Source organism: Anomaloglossus baeobatrachus, chromosome 9, assembly GCF_048569485.1.
Source record: "Anomaloglossus baeobatrachus isolate aAnoBae1 chromosome 9, aAnoBae1.hap1, whole genome shotgun sequence".
Taxonomy (NCBI): Eukaryota; Metazoa; Chordata; class Amphibia; order Anura; family Aromobatidae; genus Anomaloglossus; species Anomaloglossus baeobatrachus.
In genome coordinates this window covers 138,422,595-138,448,666 of record NC_134361.1, presented here as the reverse complement: position 1 = coordinate 138,448,666, position 26,072 = coordinate 138,422,595, and positions in this window count along the sequence as shown.

Here is a 26,072-nt window from a genome sequence, read left to right as displayed (position 1 = left end):
GTTCCTTTCTACATATTCCTGGATCTGCCGGTACTGTCTCTGGCACTTGGTGTCCCAATTGACAGTTGGGGAAATGGTCTCAGGCACTTTGACATCCAATTCCAGGTCCACCGGCAATCTCCCGGGCCTTGCCCTCATCAAGTATGCGGGTGTGCATTTAGTGGAACTGCTAGGGATATTATTATACATGTCCACCAAGTCGGGCAGTTTTTCAGGACACAAGTTCCGCTCCTCAAGGAGCAGGGTCTTGAGGAGGTTGAGGACCAGATGGTTCATCTTCTCGCACATCCCGTTAGTTTGAGCGTGATAGGGCATGGTCCGGATCTTCTTACAGCCATACAAGTTGCAGAACTCTTGGAAGATCTCCGCTTCAAAGGCGGGGCCCTGGTCTGTAAGCACCTTCTCCGGGTAACCATGCGGCCGGCAGAAGTATGCCTGGAAGACCCTTGCTGCGGTACGAGCTGTTAATTCCTTGACGGGCACCACCACCATGAACCTGGAGTAATGGTCCATGATAGTAAGGGCATACGTATAGCCATTCCAGCTGGGCGTGAGCTTGACGTGGTCCAAAGCAACCAACTCTAGTGGTTGATGGGTAACGATTGGCTGCAACGGAGCCTTCTTACTGGTTCCATCCCGTCTTCTTAGCGTGCAGTGACCACACTCCCTGCACCACGCCTCAATGGACTCTCTCATCCCGCTCCAGTAGAAGCGCTCTCTCAGTGGCATCTCCAACTTCTTCCAGCCAAAATGTCTGGCCCCATAGTGATAAGCCTTCAAGACCACAGGTACATATGCCTGAGGTACCACGAGCTGGCAGACTTTCTCGTGCGTCTTCGGGTTAGTTAGCCCTCTGTACAGCTTGTCTTGTTGCAGATACAGGCAGTCTCTCTCCTGCCACAGTCACTGTGCTTCTGCGGGAGCAGTGGGTGCTAACCTGGAATCATTTTGAGAAATCAACATCTTGACTAACCGGACTGCAGGCTCCTGGTCTTGGGCCTCTTGCCACCCATGGCGGGGTAACGGGTCGAAGGTTGCCTGCTGCTGGCCCACGTACGGTTTTCTGCCTTTTCCGTCCTCTGGCTAATGGAACGCGGGTAGTTCAATCTCTTCTAGCTCATCTTCATCCAACCATCCATCAGGTAGGTGCGGCATCCGGGACAACGCATCCGCATTGGTATTCTTGCGGCCGGCTCTGTACTTGATGGTGAAATCATAGTTCGCTAGCCGGGCCACCCAGCGTTGTTCCAAGGCCCCCAGCTTTGCCGTGTCCAGGTGAGTCAGAGGGTTATTGTCCGTATAGGCCGTGAACTTCGCGGGTGCTACGTAATACTTGAACCTCTCCGTTATCGCCCAGACAAGTGCCAAGAACTCCAACTTAAAAGAGCTGTAATTCTCGGGATTTCTTTCCGTCGGTCGGAGATTCATGCTTGCATAAGCAATCACCTTCTCCCTGCCATCTTGCATCTGGGACAGGACAGCACCCAAGCCCACATTGCTGGTGTCCGTGTAAAGAATGAACGGGAGGCCATAGTCGGGGTAGGCCAGGATCTCTTCTCCGGTTAAGGCCGACTTCAGCTGCTGAAAGGACTCTTCGTGCTTCTCACCCCAGGTAAACGGGGGCCCAGGAGCTCTTCCATTCTTAGTCTGCCCCACTAAGAGGTCTTGCACGGGGGCTGCCATTTTGGTGTAGCCCTTGATGAAGCGGCGGTAGTAGCCCCCCAGGCCCAGGAACTGCCTCACTTCTTTAGCTGTGGTAGGCTTCGGCCAACTCTTGATGGCTGTGATCTTCTCGGGGTCCGGTGCCACGCCTTCGGCACTCACCACATGCCAAACGGTACTGCACTTTATGCTTCAGCAGATGGCACTTGGAGGGCTTCAGTTTCATCCCATATTTGGAGAGAGCTTCGAACACTTCAGCAAAGTGTTCCAAATGGGCCTCATAGGTCCTGGAGTAGACGATGACGTCATCCAAATATAACAGGACCGTTTAAAAATTCCAATGTCCCAGAAAGCACTCCATCAGCCTCTGGAAGGTTCCTGGCGCATTGCACAGCCCAAAAGGCATGCTGTTGAACTCGCAGAGACCCTTCAGGGTAGCGATAGCAGTCTTCTCCCGGTCTTCTTCTGCAACGGACACCTGCCAGTAACCGCTGGTAAGGTCAAGGGTTGAGAAGTAATTTGCGGTTCTCAAGGCAGCCAACGACTCCTCAATACGGGGAAGGGGGTACGCATCCTTGTGAGTTATCTGGTTAATTTTTCAGTAATCCACACACATTCTCATACTGCTGTCCTTCTTCTTCATTAGAACCAATGGAGCTGCCCAGGCACTGCAACTATCACGAATGACCCCTGCTTCCTTCATGCTCTTCAACATGTCCTTGGCGCACTGGCAGTGCGCCGGTGGGATCGGCCTGTATCTTTCCTTGATGGGTGGATGTGTACCGGTGGGAATGTGGTGTCGGACCCCCCTTGATCCTCCCGAAATCTAACGGGTGTTTACTAAATACCTGCTCATACTCTCGCACTATCCTGTACACTCCTCCCTTGTGGTGTGCAATTGTGGAGTCGGTGCCTACGTGTAGCTCCTGGCACCACTCTTCTAACTGCTTTGGTGAGTCGTCACTGTCTAGCTGTGGTGCAGTGATAGTGGAGGCTGCTGCTTGGATGGCATCAGTGTCTATGGTGAATAGTCTAGCAATGGTGGCGTAACGGGGTAGTCTAACCTCTTCCTCTCCGCAATTCATCACTCTCACGGGCACTCTTCCCTTCTTGACATCAATCACCCCCCTAGTTGCCATTACTGTGGGCCAATGTTCTGAAGGCAGAGGCTCCACCACTGCCGGGTAGTCCTGTCCTTGGGGACCTACTGCTGCCCTGCACCAAATCATCATCTCACTCCGCGGAGGTACAATCATCCGCACGCTAACAATCTCTCCACCCGACATGTTCACCTGTTGCCGCTGCAGGAGGGCCCGGATCGCACGTTGCAGAGCCCTCTGTCTGCCTACTCCTGCTGTGGCAGACAGTTGCTGCAATAAATGCAGCACTTCACCCATGCAATTTTCAATCACGTTTGTCCCTAGGACCGTCTTTGGGTACGGTCACTGGGATCATTTTGTACTACAATCAGTCCTTGATGCTTCAGCTCCACACGTCCTAAGTTCAAGGTGATTCTTTAAACCCTATTTGGGTCATGGGGAGCCCATTGGCCGCAATGATGGTCAAGCTGGCATCAGGTGGGGTGAGCTCACTCTCAGATCAATAACATTTGTACAGTACATAAGGCATAGTGGTTACCTGCGAGCCAGTGTCCAGGAGGGCGGATGTCGGGATACCATCCACAGCAAGAGAGATGATGGGGCGACCTCCAACGTACCGATCACGCCAATCAGCTTGGCCTTGAGGATCTATTCCTGAGGATTGGCCCTTGGCCTCAGGGGTTGCTCGTTTAAAGGACACCGGCGGGAGTAATGACTAGAGTTGAGCGCGGTTCGTGGTTCGTGGTTCTCCAGTTCGCGGCTCGAGTGATTTTGGGGCATGTTCTAGATCGAACTAGAACTCGAGCTTTTTGCAAAAGCTCGGTAGTTCTAGAAACGTTCGAGAACGGTTCTAGCAGCCAAAAAACAGCTAAATCATAGCTTGGTTTCTGCTGTAATAGTGTAAGTCACTCTGTGAATCAAACTATTATCACATTTCAGTGTATAGTGTGCGTGAACAGCGCCTTCAGATCACTGCTGTTTCTATAATGGCGATCGCCATTTTTTTTTTTTTTTTTTCTTGTCTTCCTTCCCTAAGCGCGCGCGTCTTGTGGGGCGGGCCAGCATGTCAGCCAATCCCAGACACACACACAGCTAAGTGGACTTTGAGCCAGAGAAGCAACGGCATGTGTGATAGGATCTGCATGTCACATGTCCCTGCATTATAAAACCGGACATTTTCTTCACGGACGCCATTATCTGCCTTCTGCGTCTTTGGTGTCAGACATCACTGTCGCAGCTCCGTCTTCCTGAGTCCTATAGCCGATACAGCTGTATGCGCTGCATACACAGCGTTAGACAGCTTAGGGAGAGCACTTTATAGCAGTCCTTTTAAGGGCTCCAACCGGCAGGGTCAGAGAGCCATAGGTGACAGGTCCTGCAAACAGCAACAGCGTCTGTGTAGCCCAGGTCAGGGATTTCCTACCTGCATTTCACCATTAGGAGGGAATAGAAAGGCAGGCTTCCATTCCTCTACCCAGAGCACCACAATCCTGCCACTGTACCCTCTTGTCCTCTGCACACTCCAACTGATAACTAAGCCATTATACTAGCAAACACTCAGTGTACCTAGTGGCATCCTATACGTGGCTATTGGACTTTGCTATAGTCCCACTAGTGCAAAGACATTTGCAGAGCGCGTCTGCCTGCATTGCACACTACAACTCATTCTAACCAAGCCATTATACTAGCAAACACTCAGTGTACCTAGTGGCATCCTATACGTGGCTATTGGACTTTGCTATAGTCCCACTAGTGCAAAGACATTTGCAGAGCGCGTCTGCCTGCATTGCACACTACAACTCATTCTAACCAAGCCATTATACTAGCAAACACTCAGTGTACCTAGTGGCATCCTATACGTGGCTATTGGACTTTGCTATAGTCCCACTAGTGCAAAGACATTTGCAGAGCGCGTCTGCCTGCATTGCACACTCCAACTCATTAAAACCAAGCCATTATACTAGCAAACACTCAGTGTACCTAGTGGCATCCTATACGTGGCTATTGGACTTTGCTATAGTCCCACTAGTGCAAAGACATTTGCATAGCGCGTCTGCCGCCATTGCACACTCAAACTCATTTTAACTAAGCCATTATACTAGCAAACACTCAGTGTACCTAGTGGCATCCTATACGTGGCTATTGGACTTTGCTATAGTCCCACTAGTGCAAAGACATTAGCAGAGCACATCTGCCTGCATTGCACACTACAACTCATTCTAACCAAGCCATTATACTAGCAAACACTCAGTGTACCTAGTGGCATCCTATACGTGGCTATTGGACTTTGCTATAGTCCCACTAGTGCAAAGACATTTGCATAGCGCGTCTGCCTGCATTGCACACTCAAACTCATTTTAACTAAGCCATTATACTAGCAAACACTCAGTGTACCTAGTGGCATCCTATACGTGGCTATTGGACTTTGCTATAGTCCCACTAGTGCAAAGACATTAGCAGAGCACATCTGCCTGCATTGCACACTACAACTCATTCTAACCAAGCCATTATACTAGCAAACACTCAGTGTACCTAGTGGCATCCTATACGTGGCTATTGGACTTTGCTATAGTCCCACTAGTGCAAAGACATTTTCAGAGCGCGTCTGCCTGCATTGCACACTCCAACTCATTAAAACCAAGCCATTATACTAGCAAACACTCAGTGTACCTAGTGGCATCCTATACGTGGCTATTGGACTTTGCTATAGTCCCACTAGTGCAAAGACATTTGCATAGCGCGTCTGCCTGCATTGCACACTCAAACTCATTTTAACTAAGCCATTATACTAGCAAACACTCAGTGTACCTAGTGGCATCCTATACGTGGCTATTGGACTTTGCTATAGTCCCACTAGTGCAAAGATATTAGCAGAGCACATCTGCCTGCATTGCACACTCCAACTTTTTTAAACTAAGCAATTTTACTAGCAAACACTCAGTGTACCTAGTGGCATCCTAAACGTGGCTATTGGACTTTGCTATAGTCCCACTAGTGCAAAGACATTTGCAGAGCACGTCTGCCTGCATTGCACACTACAACTCATTGTTACTAAGCCATTATACTAGCAAACACTCAGTGTACCTAGTTGTATCCTAAACGTGGCTATTGTACTTTTGTCTATTCACAGTATTGGAACGATATTTGCAGCACGTCTGCCTGCATTGCACACTCTAACTTTTTTAAACTCAGCCATTTATAGTAGCAAACACTCAGTGTACCTAGTTGTATCCTAAACGTGGCTATTGTACTTTTGTCAATTCACAGTATTGGAACGTTATTTGCAGCACGTCTGCCTGCATTGCACACTCAAACTTTTTTAAACTCAGCCATTTATAGTAGCAAACACTCAGTGTACCTAGTTGTATCCTAAACGTGGCTATTGTACTTTTGTCTATTCACAGTATTGGAACGATATTTGCAGCACGTCTGCCTGCATTGCACACTCTAACTTTTTTAAACTCAGCCATTATACTAGCAAACACTCAGTGTACCTAGTGGCATCCTATACGTGGCTATTGGACTTTGCTATAGTCCCACTAGTGCAAAGACATTAGCAGAGCACATCTGCCTGCATTGCACACTACAACTCATTCTAACCAAGCCATTATACTAGCAAACACTCAGTGTACCTAGTGGCATCCTATACGTGGCTATTGGACTTTGCTATAGTCCCACTAGTGCAAAGACATTTGCAGAGCGCGTCTGCCTGCATTGCACACTCCAACTCATTAAAACCAAGCCATTATACTAGCAAACACTCAGTGTACCTAGTGGCATCCTATACGTGGCTATTGGACTTTGCTATAGTCCCACTAGTGCAAAGACATTTGCATAGCGCGTCTGCCTGCATTGCACACTCAAACTCATTTTAACTAAGCCATTATACTAGCAAACACTCAGTGTACCTAGTGGCATCCTATACGTGGCTATTGGACTTTGCTATAGTCCCACTAGTGCAAAGATATTAGCAGAGCACATCTGCCTGCATTGCACACTCCAACTTTTTTAAACTAAGCAATTTTACTAGCAAACACTCAGTGTACCTAGTGGCATCCTAAACGTGGCTATTGGACTTTGCTATAGTCCCACTAGTGCAAAGACATTTGCAGAGCACGTCTGCCTGCATTGCACACTACAACTCATTGTTACTAAGCCATTATACTAGCAAACACTCAGTGTACCTAGTTGTATCCTAAACGTGGCTATTGTACTTTTGTCTATTCACAGTATTGGAACGATATTTGCAGCACGTCTGCCTGCATTGCACACTCTAACTTTTTTAAACTCAGCCATTTATAGTAGCAAACACTCAGTGTACCTAGTTGTATCCTAAACGTGGCTATTGTACTTTTGTCTATTCACAGTATTGGAACGATATTTGCAGCACGTCTGCCTGCATTGCACACTCTAACTTTTTTAAACTCAGCCATTATACTAGCAAACACTCAGTGTACCTAGTTGTATCCTAAACGTGGCTATTGTACTTTTGTCAATTCACAGTATTGGAACGTTATTTGCAGCACGTCTGCCTGCATTGCACACTCAAACTTTTTTAAACTCAGCCATTTATAGTAGCAAACACTCAGTGTACCTAGTTGTATCCTAAACGTGGCTATTGTACTTTTGTCAATTCACAGTATTGGAACGTTATTTGCAGCACGTCTGCCTGCATTGCACACTCAAACTTTTTTAAACTCAGCCATTTATAGTAGCAAACACTCAGTGTACCTAGTTGTATCCTAAACGTGGCTATTGTACTTTTGTCTATTCACAGTATTGGAACGTTATTTGCAGCACGTCTGCCTGCATTGCACACTCTAACTTTTTTAAACTCAGCCATTATACTAGCAAACACTCAGTGTACCTAGTTGTATCCTAAACGTGGCTATTTTACTTTTGTCTATTCACAGTATTGGAACGTTATTTGCAGCACGTCTGCCTGCATTGCACACTCTAACTTTTTTAAACTCAGCCATTATACTAGCAAACACTCACTGTACCTAGTTGTATCCTAAACGTGGCTATTGTACTTTTGTCAATTCACAGTATTGGAACGTTATTTGCAGCACGTCTGCCTGCATTGCACACTCAAACTTTTTTAAACTCAGCCATTATACTAGCAAACACTCACTGTACCTAGTTGTATCCTAAACGTGGCTATTGTACTTTTGTCAATTCACAGTATTGGAACGTTATTTGCAGCACGTCTGCCTGCATTGCACACTCAAACTTTTTTAAACTCAGCCATTATACTAGCAAACACTCACTGTACCTAGTTGTATCCTAAACGTGGCTATTGTACTTTTGTCAATTCACAGTATTGGAACGTTATTTGCAGCACGTCTGCCTGCATTGCACACTCAAACTTTTTTAAACTCAGCCATTATACTAGCAAACACTCACTGTACCTAGTTGTATCCTAAACGTGGCTATTGTACTTTTGTCAATTCACAGTATTGGAACGTTATTTGCAGCACGTCTGCCTGCATTGCACACTCAAACTTTTTTAAACTCAGCCATTTATAGTAGCAAACACTCAGTGTACCTAGTTGTATCCTAAACGTGGCTATTGTACTTTTGTCTATTCACAGTATTGGAACGTTATTTGCAGCACGTCTGCCTGCATTGCACACTCAAACTTTTTTAAACTCAGCCATTATACTAGCAAACACTCACTGTACCTAGTTGTATCCTAAACGTGGCTATTGTACTTTTGTCAATTCACAGTATTGGAACGTTATTTGCAGCACGTCTGCCTGCATTGCACACTCAAACTTTTTTAAACTCAGCCATTATACTAGCAAACACTCACTGTACCTAGTTGTATCCTAAACGTGGCTATTGTACTTTTGTCAATTCACAGTATTGGAACGTTATTTGCAGCACGTCTGCCTGCATTGCACACTCAAACTTTTTTAAACTCAGCCATTATACTAGCAAACACTCACTGTACCTAGTTGTATCCTAAACGTGGCTATTGTACTTTTGTCAATTCAAAGTATTGGAACGTTATTTGCAGCACGTCTGCCTGCATTGCACACTCAAACTTTTTTAAACTCAGCCATTATACTAGCAAACACTCACTGTACCTAGTTGTATACTAAACGTGGCTATTGTACTTTTGTCAATTCACAGTATTGGAACGTTATTTGCAGCACGTCTGCCTGCATTGCACACTCAAACTTTTTTAAACTCAGCCATTATACTAGCAAACACTCACTGTACCTAGTTGTATCCTAAACGTGGCTATTGTACTTTTGTCAATTCACAGTATTGGAACGTTATTTGCAGCACGTCTGCCTGCATTGCACACTCAAACTTTTTTAAACTCAGCCATTTATAGTAGCAAACACTCAGTGTACCTAGTTGTATCCTAAACGTGGCTATTGTACTTTTGTCTATTCACAGTATTGGAACGTTATTTGCAGCACGTCTGCCTGCATTGCACACTCAAACTTTTTTAAACTCAGCCATTATACTAGCAAACACTCACTGTACCTAGTTGTATCCTAAACGTGGCTATTGTACTTTTGTCAATTCACAGTATTGGAACGATATTTGCAGGACATCTGCCTGCATTGCACACTCAAACTTTTTTAAACTCAGCCATTATACTAGCAAACACTCACTGTACCTAGTTGTATCCTAAACGTGGCTATTGTACTTTTGTCTATTCACACTACTGCAAATCTATGTGCAGCACCTCTGCATGACAACCTCGTGCTCTGTTTTTAATAAGCTATAATGATAGCACAAAATACTGCCATTTTGTGGCATCATAGAACTGGCTGTTGTATTCCATTAGTGCCCCACTGGTGACAAGCTATTTCTAGCACCTCTACATCACACCCTCATGCACATTTAGCTACGCTAATGTTATAGCAAACTCATGGAATTCATTGCTGCATTTCATAATTCGGAGGGATAGAAAGTCAGGCTTCCTTTAGCTTTTCCTTCTGTTCATAGACAGCATCTCCAAGACAAATTTCCCCTCCACGTCTAAGTGTGGAGAGGCAGCTAGTGCGCATGCGTGTGCCGATGTACCCCAGCTGCAGCATAATTACAGTGTTTCGCCTAGTGAGTATGCTCAGCCTGACTGTGCCATTCCTGACGCTAAGTCTTCATTTCGGGATACAGCGCATGCTCCCACACTAAGTGTGAAAAGCCTCTTTGCACAGGTGCTTGCATTCTGTGCCGGGTCTAAGTCCTGTTTTGTGCCTAGACACCATGCTAAAGCTGATAGTCTTTTTTCAGAGACTGTATTTCATGCTACTGAGCATGCTCAGGCACTTCCTGCATCAGAGACTAGGTCCGGTAATGAACTCTTTGGCCCTGGCCCTGATGTGGGGGTCCCATATAGACCACAGGGCATCAGGTGTCCTCCCAAATGGCTTGCAGAGGCCCACACCTATGACTTGTCACCGCATTATTGATGGTCAGACGATGACTGGTGAGGTGTTTGGGTCATGGCAGCCATGAGGTCATCATTGAAGTTGCGTTTCCAAATAGGACGCTAGTTATGCCACTCATGACGTGTCACTCTGCTTTTGTCTCCAGGAGGTGCATTGTGGTTCACCCTGGTTTGGGGCGGACCCAGGTTATAAAAGGGGCTGGAGCCAACAAGGAGGTGCGCAGTCTTCTATTATGCTCCGAAAGAGCACACCTCCATGTGTTGAACCCATTGCGGCTTTAGGCCAGAGGTAGGCAGGGATAGGGTGGTGGATGCAGGCCACCACCACAGTTGGTAACGCAGAACGGTTAAGACCAGCTCCTGTCCTAACAGTCCTGCTTGTGCAGCCCAGTGGCATTAACAGGCCTGCTGCTGCTGATGCGCCTGCTGTCCACAGGTGTGGCCCCTACGCACACGGTCAGCGTACTCAATGGCCCCTGTGTTGTTAACAGGGAGTTCCTGGGCTGGGTGGGCATGTGGACCCTGTGACGCTAACAGGGCTCACAGTCTCCAGATCCGAATGGCGTCTAACTCGGTTCAGGCTACTATTAGTTTCATAGCCACACAGCTCTGTATCCTCCACCAAACCTTCAAGTTGCCAACCTCTCCTTTTCCAACTGGGAGCACGGTGGACACTGACTGCTGAAGGTGATATATACCTTTCTCTTTCTTTTCTTATTAATTTTTGTTATATAGCGGTCACAGATTATATACCACTTTATCCAAATCTGCCAGTCCCACTGTAACAGATGTTGTTTCTTCAGCAAATGTTACAGTTGTTTAACCACCAAATCCACGGACCAAAATTTTTTTCCCCTTTCCAACACACCTGTTCCCCTTTCCAACAGCATCTGTCCTTTTTCAACTCATTTTGGGATATGACCAAAAGTGCAACTGTGCAGGGACACCGTACTCAACGCCATCTCAGCACAGCAGCCATCCCTCGGTCCCTCCGATGTGGACAAGTAAAAGACCATTTCCTCCTATCCATGACAAAGTGTTGAGATTCACTCTGTGCAGCACTGGTGTTTAGTGGAAAAGTAGATCTAAGATTGCGTACCACATTCTGCAGATACTCCTGTATACGTGCGTCTATTTCTATGGCAGGAATTAGTTCGCCAAATTTTGTCTTGTACCGGGGATCTAACAGTGTGGCAACCCAGTATTCAGGATTACTTCAAATTCATACAATCCGAGGGTCATGTAGGTAGTGCAGCAAGAAGGCGCTCATGTGTCTTGTGCATCCAGGAGGACCAAGTCCTTGGTGTGTTGGTGGCAGAGAGGTGAGAATCGTGCATCCTTCCTCTGCCCTCTACCCACAACCTCGCACAACCGAAATGTGAGCAAGCTCTCACTCATCTGCTGAGTCTTCCATGCCCATCGCCAGTTCGTCCTCCATTTCTTCATGGGCTCCTGCACTTTCATCAACACTTTTTGCTGATACTATGCGCCCTTGTTAATCCCTCTCCCTCACCATGACTGCCGCATAGGTGCCGCTGACCATCTGGACCTCGTAGATCTTGTTATCCCTTCCGCATATGACTCCTCCTGTACTTCCTCCCCTTCCTCTTGTCCCAACACCTGACTCCGAATAATAATTACAGTGTGCTACATCATGTAGATGACCAGAATTGTCACGCTGAGAATGACATTGCCAGTGCTAAACATCTTCGTCGACATTTCAAAACTGTGTAGCAGGGTGCATAGGTCCTTGATCTGACACCACTCCAGCAGCGTGATCTGCACCACCTCTGGATCAACTTATCCCAGGCTATATGTCTTACCGTATTTCAGCAGGGCTCTGCGGTGCTGCCACACACGCTGCAACATGTGCAGATTCCAATTCCTGCGTGTCGGAACATCGCATTTCCGGCGTTTAACTGCCAGACCCTAAGACTTCCGGAGTGATGAAAGTTGTTGAGCTGCTGTGTGCGCACGATGGAAGTGAGCACATAGCGAGCGTGCCCGCTGCACAAGGCCATGTAGGCCGTGATGGTGTTTTAAAAATTGCTGGAGAATTCGGATCAACACGTGAGCCATAAAAGGCACGTGTGTCACATTGCCCTGAGGATGGCCCGCAGCCAGGTTTGCATCATTGCCGCACACGGCTGTTAAGTCACCAACGGAGTCCGCTCCGTCAATTTGTACTCCGGTCGCCAGGTGACAACGTGTTCCTTTCATGAATAGTGCTGATGATGGGAGAGTAGTCGATGCCAGCGGCGCAGGTGGACGCAGGTTATGCTCACCCACTGGGCTGCATTACCTTGACAGATGCAGAATCTCTGGCTGAATGTAGCTGGTGGGTATCTCACAGATGAAATACCATCATTCAGCTACAACCAATGGGAAGACACCACACCCTTTTTTATGCCCATCCTGTCTGCAGACCACTGCCAGACATAGCTATGAACCTCTGGTTAATTTTACCCCCAGTTCAGTTTTATGATTTTGTGTGCTTGTTACCTGACTACTTTTCCTGCTTGCTGTTTATGTACCTTGTTGGCCGATACGCATTTCACCTCTGCTTGTTTTCTGATTAAGTCCTGGCCGTCCCATTCTGTTCCTGTTCCTCAATTAATGTTTTGACCCTGCCTGACTACTATTCTCTGTAATAGCGGTGTGACTCACATTTCCCATACATTTCAAAGTAAAACTTTGACCGCCTGATGGCATTGAGCTCTGCTGCCAGCATAGTAAGGAGGTGTGTGGTAGTCCTTGTGCGCAGTTGCAAGGAAGGGTGGCCTGACCACACAGGGTTTGCGCAAAGGTAGAGGACCCACACGAGGTTGAAGAGGCAGAAGCAGTGTATTAACTTCTACATACAGAACAAGGATTGAAACAACTCGTGGGGACGGCAAGACTTGTACAGCAGACCCTTCTCCATCTCTCACCATAGTTTGCCAGTGCCCAGTCAGTGACATGTAATGACCCTGTCTATGCTTACTGGTCCAAGTATCTGTGTTGAAATGCACCCTGTCGCACACAGATTTTCTCAAGGAAGTGGTGATGTTGTGTGCGACATGCCGGTGTAGCGCGGGCATGCTTTTCTTGGAGAAGCAGTGGTGATTGGGCATCTGGTACTGGGGCACAGCGACAGACATAAGGTCTGTAAAATCCTGTGTGTCCACTACGCGTAAAGGCAGCATTTCGGTAGCCAACAGCTTACAGAGGGATAGAGTCAACCACTTAGCTTTGTCATGGGTCGCAGTAAGTGGCCTTTTATTTGACCACATCTGAGGGACAGAGATCTGGCTGCTGTCTGTAGACGGTGTTGAGTAGGGTGTCCCTGGAAAAATGCAGGTTTGTGAGAAAAGTGCAGGCGGAGACATGATGTTGGCTTCATCTTGCCTTCAGATCTGTTCATCTTGTATCATTTTTAAAAAACACAGCAAGCAAGGGTTACTCCAAGCGGAGTCTCCCTTTTTTTCCAAAAATTGGGCCCCACACAGACACCTTATCAGTGGCAGCACTTGTGCCCTAGTTGCAAACAGGATGTTTTGATTTGCATCAAGCACATTCCAAATCCACAAGCATTTACTCTCCCCAGGATGACACAGGGGTAGTAAATTCCTTCTGGATCCATGACTTGTTCATTTTGATGAACGTCAGTCTGTCCACATTGTCACTGGACAGACGCGTGCGCTTATCTGTCAGCACACACCCAGCAGCACTGAAGACACGTTCAGAGACAACGCTGGCAGCTGGACACGACAAAATCTTCGAGGCGTAACTGGAGAGCTCTTGACATTTTTCTAGATTTGAAGCACAAAAGGAGCAAGGCTCCATTTGCAAAGTCATTGCATCGATGTTCATTTGGAGATACTCCTGTATCATCCTCTCCATCCGTTGACTATGTGTCAGACTTGTTGTCTCTGGTGGCCTTGCAAAGGAGGGTCTAAAAAAATTATGAAAAGATTCCATAAAATTGCTGTTACCAGCACCAGATACGGTCCTACTGGTACGGGTAGACTGTTGAAGATGACGAGGCCGTCCCATGTTTGTCAAGTTACAACTGGGAGAATCACTCCCTTCACCTGCACGGTTGTTTGGTGGAAAAGCCGAGCTAAGATCGAGTAACAGCTTCTGCTGATACTCCTGCATACGTGCGTCCCTTTCTATGGGTGGAATTATGTCACAAAATTTGGACTTGTCCCGGGGATCTAATAGTGTGGCAAGCCAGTAGTCATCATCACTTCTAATTTTGACAATACGAGGGTCATGTTGGAGGTAGTGCAACAAGAAGGCACTCATGTGTCTTGCGCAGCCATGCGCACCAAGTCCACGCTGTGTTTGTGGCATAGAGGTGCTAACCGTTCTTTCTTCCTCTGTCATCTCCCCCCAACCTCTTTCAACTGAAATTTGACCAAGGTCCCCCTCATCTGCTGAGTCTTCCATGTCCATGGACAGTTCGTCCTCCATATCTTCATGTCCTCCTGCACCTTCCTCAACATCTCACCTGCTACCATGCGCCCTTGTTGATCCCTGTCCCCCATGGTCCCATGCCTGCCGCGTTGGTGATGATGAACGTCTGGACCTTGGTGATGTTGTTGTGTCTTGCGCATATGAATCCTCCTGTAGTTCCTCCCCTTCCTGTTGTCCCACCCCCTGACTACGAATAGTGTTTAGCGTGTGCTCCAGCATGTAAATGACTGTAATCGTCATGCTGATAATGGCATTGTCAGCGCTAAACATATTCGTCGCCATGTCGAAACTGTGCAGAAGGGTGCATAGGTCCTTGATCTGAGATCACTCCATCAGGGTGATCTGCCCCACTTCTGCATCTCGTTGGCCCAGGCTATACATCATGACGTATTGCACCAGGGCTCGCCGGTGCTGCCACAGTCGCTGTAACATGTGGAGAGTTGAATTCCAGCGTGTCGCCACATCGCATTTCAGGCGATGAACCGGCAGGCCGAAAGACTTCTGGAGCGATGCAAGTCGCTCAGGTGCGGCGGTTGAACGGCGGAAGTGAGCACTGCAGACAGTTTCCGTGCCCTGGTCAGAAGGCCATCTAGGCCGGGATAGTGTGTTAAAAATTGCTGGACAACAAGGTTAAACACGTGAGCCATACAAGGCACGTGTGTCACCTTGCCCAGGCGAAGGGCCGCACCCAGGTTTGCAGCATTGTCGCACACGGCCTTACCAGGCTGCAGGTTGAGTGGAGACAACCATTTATCAAAATCAGTCTCCAGAGCTGCCCACAACTCAGTCGCTGTGTGACTCCTATTTCAAAGACATGTCAAGCTAAAGACCGCCTGATGCCGTTGCGCTCTGCTACCAGCATAGTAATGAGGGGTGCGTGATTCCTTCTGCGCAGTGAGAACGCTGGTGGCCTGACCAGGCAGGCTTGGGGCGGAGGTGGAGGACCCAGATGAGGTGGAGGATGCAGAAGCAGTGGCGGAACTTGGACAGACAGAGGATTGACACACAAGTCGTGGGGACGGCAAGACTTGTGCAGCAGACCCTTCACCATCTATCACCATAGTTACCCAGTGGCCAGTCAGCGACATGTAACGTCCCTGTCCATGCTTACTGGTCCAAGTATCGGTGGTGAAATGCACCCGTTCACACACAGAGTTTCTCAAGGAAGCGGTGATGTTGTGTGCGACATGCTGGTGTAGCGCGGGCACACCTTTCTTAGAGAAGTAGTGGCGACTAGGCATCTGGTACTGGGGCACAGCGACAGACATAAGGTCTCTAAAATCCTGTGTGTCCACTAGGCGGAAAGGCAGCATTTCTGTAGTCAACAGCTTACAGAGGGATAGAGTCAACCTCTTCGCTTTGTCATGGGTCGCAGGAAGTGGCCTTTTATTTGACCACATCTGAGGGACAGAGATCTGGCTGCTGTGTGTAGACGGTGTTGAGTCGGGTGTCCCTGGAAAAATGCAGCTTTGTGAGGAAAGTGCAGGCGGAGACATGATGTTGCCTTCATCCAAAGTTGGTGCTATCGATGTCTGAGAGAGCTGTACACACTCACTTGTTTCCCCTTCCAAACCAACTGACGACCTACCAAGCAAACTGCCTGTTGCGGTTACAGTGGTGGAAGTTGTGGGTGGAAAAACAGGTGTGACAGCTGTCCCCACAGTCCTAGAAGATGACGAGCGCGCGGATGCACTGGAAGGGGCAGGCGGTGGATGGTTCGCTCCGCTAGGCCGCATTGCAGCACGGTGAGCTTCCCATCGGGCCATATGATATTTATTCATGTGACGATTCATGGAAGAAGTTGTCAAACTGCTGAGGTTTTGACCTCTACTAAGAGAACCATGACAAATTTTACAGATCACATAATTTGGGCGATCTTTTTCTATGTCAAAAAAGGACCTGGCTAGGCAAGGCTTAGAGGCCATGCGACCTGTTGATCCACCCCGAATAATGCTCAGAGGCAGAGTGGTGGCTGAGGATGCAGTTGTAGACGTGCTACCAGTGCTCCGACTGTGTCCAGGAAGGCGCCAGGTTACTTCGACGTCGGTTGCATCCTCCTCCACCGCCTCTGTTGACCTCCTCGAGTGTCTGACTGTGGGTTGACAGTAGGTGTGATCTAGAACTTAATCATCAATTGTTGTGTTTGCACTCCCCTACCCCTCAGACCGAGTTTCTTCTTGCCCTGACCGAATATTTAAGTTGTCATCCCAATCGGGTATCTGCGTCTCATCTTCATCAGTATGTTCCTCATTGCCTATAACCACAGTTGTTGGAAAGGCAGCATTTTGGTAGCCAACAGTTTGCATATGATGAAAGTCAACCTCCAAGCCATTTCATGCCCTTCTAAAAGCATGTAAAACACAGCGAGGGGACTCCAACCACAGTCTCCCTCGTTGCCACTAACTGGGCCACACACACCCCACTTGACTGGCATCGGTTGAGCCCCCTTTTGAAAAAGAAAAAGATGCTTTGCATGAAGCACTCTCAAAAATACGCGTGCCTTTCCCGTCCCCTGGCTGACCCAGGGGAAGAAAAGTCCTCTGAGAGCCATGACTTGTTCATCTTGGTTCTTTTAGAGACACAGCGAGGGGACTCCAACCACAGTCTCCCTCGTTGCCACTAACTGGGCCACACACACCCCACTTGACTGGCATCGGTTGAGCCCCCTTTTGAAAAAGAAAAAGATGCTTTGCATGAAGCACTCTCAAAAATACGCGTGCCTTTCCCGTCCCCTGGCTGACCCAGGGGAAGAAAAGTCCTCTGAGAGCCATGACTTGTTCATCTTGGTTCTTTTAGAGACACAGCGAGGGGACTCCAACCACAGTCTCCCTCGTTGCCACTAACTGGGCCACACACACCCCACTTGACTGGCATCGGTTGAGCCCCCCTTTTGACAAAGAAAAAGATGCTTTGCATGAAGCACTCTCAAAAATACGCGTGCCTTTCCCGTCCCCTGGCTGACCCAGGGGAAGAAAAGTCCTCTGAGAGCCATGACTTGTTCATCTTGGTTCTTTTAGAGACACAGCGAGGGGACTCCAACCACAGTCTCCCTCGTTGCCACTAACTGGGCCACACACACCCCACTTGACTGGCATCGGTTGAGCCCCCCTTTTGACAAAGAAAAAGATGCTTTGCATGAAGCACTCTCAAAAATACGCGTGCCTTTCGCCTCCCCTGGCTGACCCAGGGGAAGAAAAGTCCTCTGAGAGCCAGGTCCACATTGTCAGTGGACAGACACGTGTGCTTATCTGCCAGCAGACCCCCAGCAGCACTGAAGACAGGTTCCGAGAGAACGCTGGCTGCAGGACACGACAAGATCCTCAAGGCGTACGTGGCGAGCTCAGGCAATTTATCCAGATTGGAAGCCTAAAATGAGCAGGGCTCAAGTTGCACAATAATGGAATCGATGTTTCTTTGCATATACTCATATATCTGTGTGTCTCCCTCTTTTTCCTTGTCCAGCTGTTTTGTTTTCACATGAGTATATGTCCTTGTCACTTTCCCATGTGTTTGTGTTATGTTGTGAGTTGTTTGTCACCTTTTGGACACCTTTCAGGGTGTTTTCTAGGTGTTTTACTGTGTTTGTGATTGCCTGCCATTGTTTCCTATGGGCTCGAGTTCGGTTCGTCGAACGTTCGACGAGCCGAACTCGAGCCAGACCCCCCGTTCGGCGAACCGCCTCGAGCCGAACCGGGACCGGTTCGCTCATCTCTAGTAATGACCAGTCTTGTTGCACTTGTAGCAAACAGGCTGTCCTTATTTCTTCTCCGCTGCATCCAGGGGACATCTTCCGGACTGTCGGCGAGCTGGATCTTCTCTGCTAGCTTGGCCTTTGGTGGTATCTGTAGGGTGGCTAGGAACCTGGCGACGTCATCACTCATATGCTGAACTTGCAATGATAAGTCCTCCGGAGTCCCAGCTACTGCTGCGGGTGCCGGCAGGGCCAACAAGGGGGCCGGTACTGAGACGTGCGCGGTGTCAGCCGGCCAAGATGGTGGGTCGGGGCACCAGCTTCAGACGTCTGTAGAGCTTTAATGTCCCGATCCTTTAGGACCGTAAAGTTCAAGTTCGAATTCTCTAAGGACCACAACCACAGCTGCTTTCCAAGTTTCGGGGTGTGCTGCTCGGATCTGGACCCACTGTGTGGCTCGAGGGATCCTCCGGACAGGGGGGTCACGTGGACACGCCAAATGAAAAGGGGGACGTAGTTGTATGGCTTTGGCCGTATTCGGCTCGTAACGCCACCCACGGTATGTGGTGAAGTGGGACACCACCGCTGCTGTTATGGGATACCCGGGGAGGATGTAGTGGCAGCCGGATGTTAACCCCTCCGTGGGTAGAGATGGTTGCCCCGGGGCCCAGTGTCTCTGTGCAGGGTATGGTGATGGCAGGGGCTTGCGCGTCCGGATGTACCAGGGGATGTTTGGTTACTCACAATCAAATGAATCACACAAGTCTTTTGGTAAACCAAGGTGCTGGTGGCCAGCCGCCATGGCCGGTTGTACTCTGGTCCCCCACCCGGGCTGGTGGTCGCCGTCTTTTCCTCTGCACTAGTTGTGGTTGTGTATTTAGACTTCCCGGTATGGAACACGGGAGTCCGCTCCCGGCTTTCTGTGTACCTGAGGAGCCGTGCCCGCTGACGCTGACCCGTGGGATCTATGGGCCCTGGCGGTTGCTTTATCCCTCTCTCTGGGTGGTTGTCTGCTTTTGGGACTTTGGTTGGGACAGGACCTATAATCCTGCCCTCAATCGGTTGATTAGCTAGGCCGTTGGTTCCGGTCCTGGCTTCAGGATCCAAGTACCCCTTCTGTGCACGGTTTCCGGCCAGGTCTCCGGTGTCGGTACCGGTGGGCTCCAACCCTGTCCTGGTCCTCCTCGGATCTGCCAAGCCGTCTTCCCATCTCCTGCTGACGGAGACCACCGTCTGCCACCTAGCCAAGGTACCAGGGCTCCAACCCTGGCACCGCTCAACTTGAACTTCTCCTCCGCTGGAGCTACACCTAGCTCCAGCCTCCACTCCTCTCAACTTGTACTACAACTTCATCTAACGCTTAACTGCTTGTTCTCCCGCCCCGGGCTGTCTAGACCCCTAGGTGATCAAAAAATAAGAAAATAGTGTGCACACACTTAGAATAAGAAGTATGGGGGAGGTGCTAGTGTAAGAGGATCAAAAAATCCCTGAAAAATCATACATAAATATAACACTGCACTCTCAATGGGCAAGAATGAATAAAGATATAACTCTTTTTCTCAATGCTAATAGATTTTTAATACTGAAGGCAAGATAGCAACAATTGAAAAACATGTGACACTTGCGACAATTTTGCGACAACAACGTTTCGGTCCTCCAGGACCTTGATCACATTATTCGCTAAATTACTATGATGAAAAGTGTTTTTTTGGGGGTTTCTTTAATGATTATCAGGCAGTAGCCTCCTTACTCATAGGCATATGTATAAAGACGTTCGTCCAGAAATCCAAAAAAAATGGCAATACGGTGAGGTCTTTCCTGTTCCCTCCACAGTGGAGTTCAGGGTAGGAATATCCTGTCCTTCCTGGCCAGTTAGGGAAAATCAATCGCCTGTATAGAAGTGCAGGAAGATCCTTAAAGTGAATAATGCATGTGTCTTGTGAGTGGACTCATAGAATGAGTTTGTGCTCCAGACCCTCCAGGGTTAATGCTGTATTTGCCTCTGCTGAATTGCAGTCTGCGTCCCCAGGAGTTGTGGCCATGCAATTCAGCTTTAACGTGTATACAGAGGCAAATACAGCACCCTGTCACATATACATATGTGAAGCCCCACAGGTGTTGTGTCGGTGCATTACCTTCAGGGACTCCACTCAGCTGGATCTGGTCACAGGTAGGAGATCTTCTTCTTGTCGTGACGCCAATCTCAGTATTGCGGCCAGTAGGGACCGCCACTGCAGGTTGAGGGTCGCCTGGGGCTGATGGTATGTGCAGTTAGTTGGAATAGCCTCCTGAGAGTGAGGCAAGCCCCAGGGCCCGATGTAGGTGCGTAGTACCACAAGGCGCAGAATAACTCCACACAGGCAGAACTGTCTTTCAAGGGCTTTACTCACATTTGATGGCAGGGTGAGTAGCCCGGGCGTAGCTGAGATGAACCAGGTGGGAACCAGGTATCCTTCAGGCTGACTTTATGAGGGTGACTACCAACTCGCCTTCCTTAGCCCTTGGTGGTTTGGGGTGACCCCGACTTTTAGTCCCTATGGGGGTCACCCAGGGAAGATGCTGAAGCCTCTCTCCCCTTTGTTTGCCGTGTGCTTGTCGCCTGGGCCAGATCACTCCAGCTTCTTGCCTCCTGTGAGCTATGGGCCCTAACTGTGGCTACGTGGCTGCGGCTTTTGTGGTGTTGTGGCGTGGGCTTTGAGAGCCCCACACCGGCAGGTTTAGCAAAAGAAAGCTGGATCTATCTCCGCTTCGGGATCTGCCGCCCGTTTGGGCCTGGTACTCTCTAGCAGTCTCCTTACTTCCCACTCCGTGCTCTCTCTTTAGCTGAAGATGGATTTCGGGTAGCCCTCCTAGTTGACCGTTCTCCCCCGTCAGTAGCCACTGCGCGGGCGCTGTTAGACAGCAACAGCCCCACAGGTCTGCTCCTCACTGAGCCCTATGGAGTTCTGCTCTAACTGACTCACTGCCCCTCCTCTCCTGTTCTTGCCTACGCCACCTAGCAACCAGACTCTCTTACCACACCCCTTGAGAGGAGATGGAGGCTTTTGGCCCCCTCCACTATTCCAGTGAAGGTCAAGGCTTTTCCCCCTCCTGGGATCCCCAGGGGTCCTCTCATGGGTACATGTGTGAGACCTGATCACTATGCGCCTGTGTACCACACCCCTGTCAGCCTTCTGGATTACCTGTATTTGTCACGCTCCCCGGGTCCTCGGCTCCCCTTCCCGGGTCCCCTGCCCCGCTCCCCGGCTCACCTGCCACGCTCCCCGCGTCCCAGTCCCTTGTGCCCGTCCTTCCTGGGCTTCCTGGCCGCCGATCCCGGCGCCCGACGGCCTCCCAGGCCCTGCTCGGCTCCCCTGCGTCCTCCTCTCAGCCTCCTTCCCTGGCTTCTGGCACCCGGGCCGCGCGCACGCGCATTAGGGCGCGCGCGCGGTCACTGACCCTTTCTTAAAGGGCCAGCGCCCATTAACAGGAAATGAGGTTAGACAGGTACGGGGTATAAAGGGGGTTCTTGTCCAAGGGGGCGGGGCCTGATCTTCGTGTTCCCTGAGCTAGGAGTCAGGTCTCCTGGTGTTACTGTGCTCGTACTCACCTATCTCTCTTTGTAGAGCCGTGCCTGCTTCGCCACCCAGTCTGCCGTATCCTGAAACCCGAACGCTGTCCATCTGCCATCCTGACAGTCCGCACCACCTCGGATCCCTGCGGTGACCCGTCTTCTTGCTCCCAAGGTTCCGGACCCCGCCTGACATCATCTCGGCTTCCGAACCTGAGCTGCGTCACCCGGACTACCACCCGTAACTCCGTAGTCCCAGGGACTTCTCCGCTATACCTGTGTGCAAGGACTGCTCTGCTGTTTCTAGTGCTCCAGCTGCCGGACTCTTTGCTACCATCTAGGAGTTCGGTCCAGTGGATTCACCTCCTGGGCCTGCCCGTACACCTGGCCCTGACAGTAAGATCAGGCCATGGATCCCGCTGCAGCACTATTGGCCCTGCAAGAGGAACTCCAACGCCAGCGTGAAGTCCAGACCCGCATGCTGCAATTTATGACCTCCGTGGACACTCGCCTGTACACATTACAAGCATCAATGACGCCTGCAGCACCCAGGTCTCCCACTAGGCATTCCACGGCTCCCGCACCAGTGGCAGCCGCGTCGGATGCTTCCCGACTCCGTTTGGCGTCACCTCCTCGTTATGCTGGAGATCCCAAGACCTGCAGGGGCTTCATAAACCAATGCTCCCTTCACTTCACGCAGCTGCCCCATCTGTTCGCCTCCGACCAAGCCAAGGTCGCCTTTATAATGTCTCACCTGGAGGGCGAGGCACTGGCGTGGATGAACCCCTTGTGGGAGAAGGAGGACCCCATGACCAAGGATCTTCAAGAGTTCCTGCAGGCCTTTCGCAGTACCTTTGACGAGCCGGGACGCGCCTCTGCGTCTGCTTCATCACTTCTCCGCCTACGTCAAGGAACACTGACGGTGGGCCAATACGCCATCCGTTTCCGCACTTTGGCTTCTGAACTCGGGTGGAATAATGAGGCCCTGACAGCCGCCTTCTGGGAAGGACTGTCAAGTCGCATCAAAGATGAGTTGGCGGGTCGTGACATGCCCTCCACCCTAGATGCCCTGATTGCCCTAGCCACGCGAGTGGACATTCGTTTTCAGGAGCGCTCCAAAGAGCTGGTTCGTGAGCGACGTGCGGTACGGCACTCCTCTCCGCCACAGAAGTCCTCTGTGCCACAGTCATCTACAGCTGGGATTCCTGTCCACGAACCCATGCAGGTTGATCGAGTACGACAGTCTGACCAACGTCGAGCAGAGCGGCTCGCCAAGGGCCTCTGCTTTTACTGCGGAGGGGACACACATCTCCTACGCTCCTGTCCGGAAAGGCCGGGAAACTCCAAAGCCTAGGGTTGGTAGGAGAGGCCACCCTAGGTGCTGGGACTCTCTCCGACCCAGTTATGTGGACGGTACAAGTATCAACAGGAGAGACGCGCTTCACGGCTGAGGCATACCTCGACTCCGGAGCAGCAGGCAATTTTATCCAGCAGGCCACGGTGGACAAATACCAGCTGCCTGTTACTCTACTCGAGAAGCCCCTACTGATTGCCTCGGTGGATGGGAGACCCCTCTCTGATACCATCTCCTGGATCACGAAGCCGGTGGAACTGCGTATCGGTGCTCTGCACACCGAGAACATCGCTCTCTACGTCCTTCCACACATGTCCCACCAAGTCCTGCTGGGACTTCCTTGGTTGCGAACACACGAACCCTCAGTCAACTGGGGTACTGGCGAAATCACCCGTTGGGGCTCTGCCTGTCATGAGAGATGTCTAAAGTCTATACAACCAGTCCGACGACCTCCGGTTCCTGAGAACCTACCGGGTCTGCCCTCGGCCTATTGGTCCTTCACGGACGTTTTTGACAAGAAGGAGTCTGAGGTACTTCCGCCACACCGTCCCTACGATTGCGCCATCGACCTGCTCCCAGGAACAACACCACCTCGAGGACGGATATATCCGTTGTCTCCAGCCGAAACCAGGGCCATGTCCACCTACATCATGGAAAGCCTGGCAAAGGGATTCATCCGGAGATCCTCCTCTCCTGCGGGAGCAGGCTTCTTCTTCGTTAAGAAGAAAGAGGGTGACCTTCGCCCATGCATTGACTACCGGGGCTTGAATCAGATTACTATAAAAAACAAGTACCCCCTACCGCTCATCCCCGAACTGTTCGATCGGCTCAGAGGAGCCCGTGTGTTCACCAAACTGGATCTTCGGGGTGCCTACAACCTAGTTCGTATCCGCTCTGGGGACGAATGGAAGACCGCGTTTAATACTCGCGATGGGCACTATGAATACTGTGTGATGCCCTTCGGTCTGTGTAACGCTCCTGCCGTATTCCAAGAACTGGTGAACGACATTTTCCGGGACCTCCTCTACGTATGTGTAGTAGTTTATCTGGATGACATTCTTGTTTTCTCTCCGGACCTCCAGACCCACAGAGAGAACGTAAAGCTGGTTCTACAAAGACTGAGAGAGAATCGTCTCTACGCCAAATATGAGAAGTGCGTCTTTGAGCAGTCTTCTCTTCCTTTCCTGGGATACATCATCTCGGGGACTGGGCTGCAGATGGATCCCAAGAAGGTCTCCGCCATTCTCAACTGGCCTCCCCCTTCTGGACTGAAGGCAATCCAACGGTTCCTGGGATTTGCCAACTACTACCGCCAGTTTATTCCTCACTTCTCCGCCCTGACTGCTCCTCTCTCCGCTCTGACCAAAAAGGAGGCTAATCCAAAGGACTGGTCACCTGCGGCCGACGCCGCATTTTGCTCCCTGAAACGAGCATTCGCCTCCTCTCCTGTACTCCACCGACCAGAGTTGAACCGCCAGTTCACCTTAGAGGTGGATGCTTCCTCCTCAGGAGCCGGAGCAGTGCTCATGCAAAAATCCTCCTCCGGGAAGATGGTGACTTGCGGTTTCTTCTCTAAAAGCTTCTCAGCACCTGAACGTAATTACACCATCGGTGACCGAGAGCTATTAGCGGTCAAACTGGCTCTGGAGGAGTGGCGCTACCTCCTGGAAGGAGCAGTGTACCCCGTGATTATCTACACGGACCACAAGAACCTGGAATACCTGCGGTCCGCTCAGCGACTGAACCCACGGCAAGCCAGGTGGTCCTTATTCTTTGCCAGGTTTGACTTCCAGCTTCATTTCCGACCCGCGGACAAGAATATACGCGCTGATGCCTTGTCTAGGTCTCTCATGCCCCTGGAGCAGGAGGAAGAGACTATCCAACCTATCATCTCTCCTAACAAGATTGTTCCGGTGGCTCCTGTCACTCTGGCCCAGATACCACCCGGGAAGACCTATGTCTCTGAGACCGACAGGGAAAAAGGGTTACACTGGGGTCATGCCTCGAAAACAGCCGGCCATGCAGGCCAGAAGAGAACATGGGGTGCGATTGTACGCCATTACTGGTGGCCATCCCTTCGCACGGACATTGCCGCCTTTGTCTCTGCCTGCCCCTCTTGTGCCAGGAACAAGACGCCCAAACACCTGCCCTATGGCCGTCTTCTGCCTCTGCCGATACCCTCAGTTCCATGGCAACACATAGCGATGGACTTCATTACGGACTTGCCAGTATCCTCCGGACACACAGTCATATGGGTCGTGGTGGATCGGTTCTCCAAAATGGCTCACTTCGTCCCTATGCCCGGACTGCCCTCTGCTCAGGAACTCGCGGAAGCCTATATACAACACATCTTTCGCTTACATGGCTTTCCTTCCCACATCGTGTCCGACAGAGGAACTCAGTTCACCTCCCGCTTCTGGAGGGCTCTCTGCAAACATCTGGGAGTGACTCTGGACTTTTCTTCCGCTTACCATCCTCAGTCTAATGGCCAAGTGGAGAGGGTCAATCAAATCTTGACATCCTTCTTACGTCACTATGTCAACGCCCATCACGACGACTGGTCCACGCTTCTGCCTTGGGCTGAGTTCTCCCATAACCACCACGTCAGTGAGTCGTCCTCCAAATCTCCCTTCCATGTCGTTTACGGACTACAGCCTTCCGTCCCGTTGCCTATATCCCCTTCTTCGGATGTCCCGGCTGCTGATACTGTAGCCCGTGACTTCGCTACCATTTGGGACTCTGTCAAGGCGTCCCTTGGGCGCGCTTCCCAGCGGATGAAGAAACACGCTGACAAAAGGCGCCTAGACCCTCCGTGTTTCTCTCCTGGTGACCTGGTCTGG